The sequence below is a fragment of the Mus caroli genome, unplaced genomic scaffold, assembly GCF_978045245.1.
Source record: "Mus caroli unplaced genomic scaffold, Mus_caroli_1 scaffold_2, whole genome shotgun sequence".
Taxonomy (NCBI): Eukaryota; Metazoa; Chordata; class Mammalia; order Rodentia; family Muridae; genus Mus; species Mus caroli.
The window spans coordinates 152465725-152471726 of record NW_028227257.1 but is presented as its reverse complement, the minus strand read 5'-3'; positions in this window follow the sequence as shown (position 1 = coordinate 152471726).

The window sequence follows — 6002 nt, the reverse complement described above, 5'->3', positions numbered from 1 at the left end:
TGTAGTCAATTTTCTCAATCCTTTATTTATCAATACATGAGTGATATTTGGTTGGCTGATTCTGTTGCAGATATTTAAGAGAAAATGTTTAAGGAAACACGAAGAATTCTGCCATGTTGGGGTTATAGAATGGTGCTGAAAAGTTACAGAGAGGAGAACCTATTAACTTCTTGGGTTATAAAATAAGTCAACTAAAAACTCAACCACAAAAGGTACAGAACAGAAGATATCAGTTGCAAGCTCTTAATGAGTTTCAAAATTAATGGGAGAGATTAATTGGCTACGGGCTACCATTGGATTAACTACTCAATATTTAAGTAACTTGCTTCAAATGTTAGAAGGAGATTTGGACTTAAACAGTCCAAAATGGTTAACAGCTGAGGCAGAGAGAGAGTTAACTCTAGTAGAACAGAGAATGCAAGCCACATATATAGATCCCAAACCTATATTTTGGTTATTTCTTTTTTTTTTAAGATTTTATTTATTTATTATATGTAAGTACACTGTAGCTGTCTTCAGACATCTCAGAAGAGGGCATCAGATCTCATTATGGATGGTTATGAGCCACCATGTGGTTGCTGGGATTTGAACTCAGGGCCTCTGGAAGAGCAGTCAGTGCTCTTAACCGCTGAGCTATCTCTCCAGCCCAGGTTATTTTTTTTTTTTTTTTTGGTTTTTCGAGACAGGGTTTCTCTGTAAGCTTATTTCATCTTTAACTCATTCTCCTCCTGGGCTCATTATGCTAAGAGAAGATAGATTTTCTTAGCACACAAAGCAAAACATTAAAGAATTACATAGAAAACGTTTCTGATTTAATCATAAAAGGTAGAATAAGACTATGTCCGTTGTCAGGAACAGAAAGAAATCTTATTACCTTATACAACAACAATGCTGAGATTATGTCATTATGGGTAATCAATGAAGATTGGTAAAGAGCTTGTAGCAACTATTTTGGAGAAATTAACAGTAAATATACTAAAAGCAAACATCTTCAGTGTATAAAAAGAACTAATTGGATTCTCCCACCCATTTTAAAAGAAATGGCAATTCCTGAAGTACCTATAGTCTATACTGATGCAAATAAGTTGGGAATGGCAAGCTGTAAGTCAGACAAAATGAGCAAAGTAATTCAAAACCTATATAGTTCAGGTCAAAAATCAGAGCTGTATACAATTCTTAGATTCTTCTATTATTATATTTTTCTGAATCTCTTAAAATAATCAATGACTCTCAATATGCAGAAAGAGTTGTTCTGCACATAGAAATTGCTGAATTTATTCCAGATAATTCAGAATTAATTTTGTTATTTATACAGGTACAACAGGCAATCATAAATAGAAACTACCCATTATATATCACCCATATTCTGTCTCAGACAGGCTTGCCTGTGTTGTGGAAATTATTTAAATCCCAGGACAAGGTTTCTACCCCACCTTTGACCCTTTAGTTCCCAGATGAAAGACACACACATCTTTTATGTTTACAATAAACCTTAAACAACACAAGAGCTGGGCAGATACTATTCTCTGTGTTGTTAGAATCTACTTTCCTATTGATAACCCAGGGTTACTATGTACTGTTTCATCTGGGCTGTTCTTAACTCCAATTGGCCAGCCCACAGGGTCAGTTCTCTTGACTCCTAACCCATGGTAGCTTCTCCTTCCTTCTCCTGCACTTTCTTCTTTCCCTGTGCCCCTTCTCCAACCCCAAGCCCATGAAACCTAAATCCCACCAATATCTGTTCTGCCCAGCTACTGGGTGTTGACATCTTTATTTACCAATCAGAAATAACTTGGGGTCAGGATCACTCAGTAGCTTATTTGTAGACTCTCTCATCTCTGGGGTAACCAGTCTTGGTGACCCCAAATTAGTATTAGAATACAAGCATCATTAGGCCAACCCACTACATTTCCAGGTCCATTGCACAAGGAAATGAAGAAATTGACTGATTATTAATAGGAAATGTATTAAAACCCTCAAAGCTTTATTTTAAAAACCCCCATCAAGTTAACAGTAAATGTTTGAAGAAAAAAACTTCAACCACCTGGCCACAGACAAGGAAATTATAAGAAAATCTCCTACTCGTTCTTTGTATAACCAGACTCCATTGCCCGCTGGAAGTCACCCCATGGGTCAGAAAAGAAATGAATTCTGAAACAGATGGGTACGTTTCATTTTGCAGAATTTAGAAAACGAAAGTTTGTGCTCCATACCATTGATACAGAATAAGGGTTTCAATGTGCAATTGCTTTGAGATTTGAGAAGGCAGATTCTGTCATTTCCACATTACTGGAAGTTATGGCCACTATGGGGATACATGCACAAATCAAGACTGACAATGCCCCACACATGTCTCCAATAAGATGAAGCAATTCTTTGCATATTATAATATAAAGCAGATTACAGGTATACCACACTATCCTCCAAGACAAACAGTTGTAGAAAGATCTACTTGTACCTTAAAGGAAATGCTTACAAAACCACAGGGTAAATAATGACCCCCAGGGGTAGACTAAATAATGCTCTCTCTATTAACTTTAATTTTTCTGAATGTTAATGAGAAAGGGATAACAGCTGCGAGACACTGGGTTATAGAAAAAACTCTGGGATTAAATTGCCCTATATACTATAAGGATGTGTTACCATCAGAATGGAAGCCAGAGAAAGTTTTAGGTTGGGGACATGAATTTGTTTATCTTTCCACAGGAAATGATACCTTTAAAACTGATAGAGATTAAAATTGCGTAGGAGAGGTATCCAGAGAACCTTTCACTTCATTTTTAAAAAAAGATTTATTTATATCTAAGTACATTGTAGCTGTCTTCAGACACTCCAGAAGAGGGCATCAGATCTCACTATGGATGGTTGTGAGCCACCATGAGGTTGCTGGGATTTGAACTCAGGACCGTCAGAAGAACAGTCAGTGCTCTTAACCACTGAGCCATCTCTCCAGCCCCCCCTTTCATTTCATTTTTAGTTCATTGAAAATATCCGTGGGCTGGAGAGATGTTTGCTGCAAGATGTGTCTGGAAAACAGAGACACATCTGCATAAACAGACAGACAAAACTTTTCAAACACCCTGGACCAGGTGGACAGGCAATGTCTTGCTTTTTCCCTGGATAAGAGCGAAAGTTTTGTAGTTGGATGATAAGAGGAGGGTTATCTTTGGTTAGAGAGGTTTCTTACCCTACGTAGAAAACATCTAATCTAACCACTTTCAAGTCAAAATGCTAATCTTCCTGGGAATGGCTGGCTTCTTCCACTCTTGGATTCTTTCTCTCTCTTTTCTTGCCTGCCCCTTATGAAGCAGCCTGTGGTCCTTTCTGTGAGCCCTTCTTCATTCCCACTACCAACCTCTTTCATAAGCTTCAACAGGCCCTGCTGCAGATCCTGGCTCTACAGCTTCTAAACTGAACTTGCTTCCTCTCTATGTCACAGAAAAGGAGGGAGAAACTTTTAGGAACCTGGGTCACCACCTAGGACTTTCCTTTGTGTATGCTGCATACTAATTGAAAAAAATAAGACCATACTATCCAAGGGTGGGTCCCCTTGCCTGTGTGCTCTGGCCACATCTGAACCTCTAATACCCAAATAAAAAAGGTTAACCTTCAACCGAGCGTGGTGGCACACGCCTTTAATCCCAGCACTCGGGAGGCAGAGGCAGGCGGATTTCTGAGTTCGAGGCCAGCCTGGTCTACAAAGTGAGTTCCAGGACAGCCAGGGCTGCACAGAGAAACCCTGTCTCGAAAAATCACAAAAAAAAAAAAAAAAAAAAAAAAAAAAAAAGAGGTTAACCTTCCAATTACCCACTCCTGTGTTCTCTCCTCACCACCCATCTCCTAACACAGAAGGGACTCCAACGTCCTTCCCAATTTCTCTCTCTTGGTAGAGGATGACACATGACACACTTATCCTTAAGCCACGCCCATACCTCAATTTTTTTTTTTTTTTTTGAGACAGGGTTTCTCTGTGAAAGCCTGGCTGTCCTAGAACTCACTCTGTAGACTAGGTTGCCCCCACCTCTGCCTCCTGAGTGCTGGGACTAAAGGTTTGCACCACTACTACCTGACGTCTTAACATTTCAAACCAATTCGAGCTGCTGATTTGACTCTCCAAAAATGCGTACAGATCATTTCTGCGTACAGATCATGCTTCAGCCACTCCTTATATTTGGTTCTAAATTCTAGAGACCACCTCTTCAGCAACTTCTTTCCTTCACCAGCTCTGTGTCTCTCCTTACCAACTCACCTACGTGATGTCCTCTCTCTCTGACTCCTGGAGCATGTTATACCCTCCTCTCTCCGGGATCCTCACCATGTGGGTAACTCTCTAGTTGCTAAGACACTTGCTCCTCTCCTACCCCTCTCCTCCCCCTGCCCCCACGCATCCCCCTTCCCCCACCCGTGCCCCTTTTCCCATCCCACCCCCCACCCCACCCCACCCCACCCCCGTTTCTTTGCCTCCTACCCCTAGGAGCTGCCTGCTAAGTTCTGAAGCTTTCGTAAGCATTTCCTGACCTCTGAAACCTTGCCCTCCTGTCTCAGCTCCACCATGGAAGTCTCACAGATTCTCTCTGCCTTTTGGGCTTCGTTTTTTTGTCTGTCAGCTCCCTTTGGTGAAGTTCATTTTCAACCCTTCCTCTCTTCCTCCTTGAGCTCATATTTTATTAAACCCTCACTCTGTTACAACAAACAGCTTGGCCTCGATACAGTTCAAAGCCAAAATTGGCATGTTCTATTTTTCAATGGTGGCAACTTCTGCCACCACACAAACAAACTTACTGTCTTCTCCTCTATTTCTATCCATGCCTTTTCTGAGTGGTTCTTACATGTGAGAGTGATGTTTTTCTACACTGTGTGACGATGTCTCTGTCCTTCCTTGCCTGCCTAGGGCACCTTCTGATTGATTAAAATAAAGAGCCTATGGCCTATAGCAAAGGCAGGATGTAAAGTGGGACTTCTGGAAAGAGAGAGGAACTATGGGAAAGAGTCATCTGGGAATGTGTGGGTTAAAATGGTGGCCTGTGTCTGGTCCACTACAGGGCTCAGGGGGCCGCTGGTGGAGGCAGACACAGGATGTTTGACTGCGCATGCCCACGCCAGGCAGGCTTCGGGCTGTGAGAAGTCACGGGACCCCACTCTGGCGGGTGGGAAGGTGCAGTCTGAGGTCCCTGGAGAACTGCCAGAAGCCGGGCTCAGTGGTCCCAGGGCCTGCACAGAGGCCGGGAGGGCAGACTCTCACTCTTGGGCACCGCACTTGCTCCATTGCTCCAGCACGGCGGATCCTGATGAGACGAGACAGTCCACGGTTTTAAGGTATTTATTGTCATGGCAGAGAGTTGTGATGAGTGAAACCTTTCCCTCTTTTCTCAGGGCGGGCCTGAGATTAAATACCTTTTGCAAGGAGGAGTGTCTGGGAAGGGGAGCTAGAAGGGTAGGAGAGACAGAAAGACAGAAAGGGGGGGGGGGAAGAGTAGAGAAGTAGGCCTGCCACGGCCACGTGGGGGAAGGGAATTCGGAGAGAGGGGGAGCAAGAGGGCAAGAGTAAGAGCATATGAGAGGGAGGAGGGGGCAAGTGGCCCCTTTTATAGTGGGCCAGGCCTGTCTGGCTGTTGCCAGGTAACTGTGGGAAGGAGCAAACCTGGCTGTTGCCAGGTAACTGTGGATGTGGAGTCCAGACAGAATACCATGGGCGGGCTGGTGAGATGGCTCAGTGGGTAAGAGCACCCGACTGCTCTTCCGAAGGTCCAGAGCTCAAATCCCAGCAACCACATGGTGGCTCACAACCATCCGTAACGAGATCTGGCGCTCTCTTCTGGAGTGTCTGAAGACAGCTACAGTGTACTTACATATAATAAATAAATAAATCTTTAAAAAAAAAAAAAAAAAAAAAAAAAAAAAAAAGAATACCATGGGCTTGAGGTGGTGCCTCAAGTGAATGATGTGAATCATTCATGTGAATGATGGCATTCACATATGTGAATGATGGCCACAGAATTATG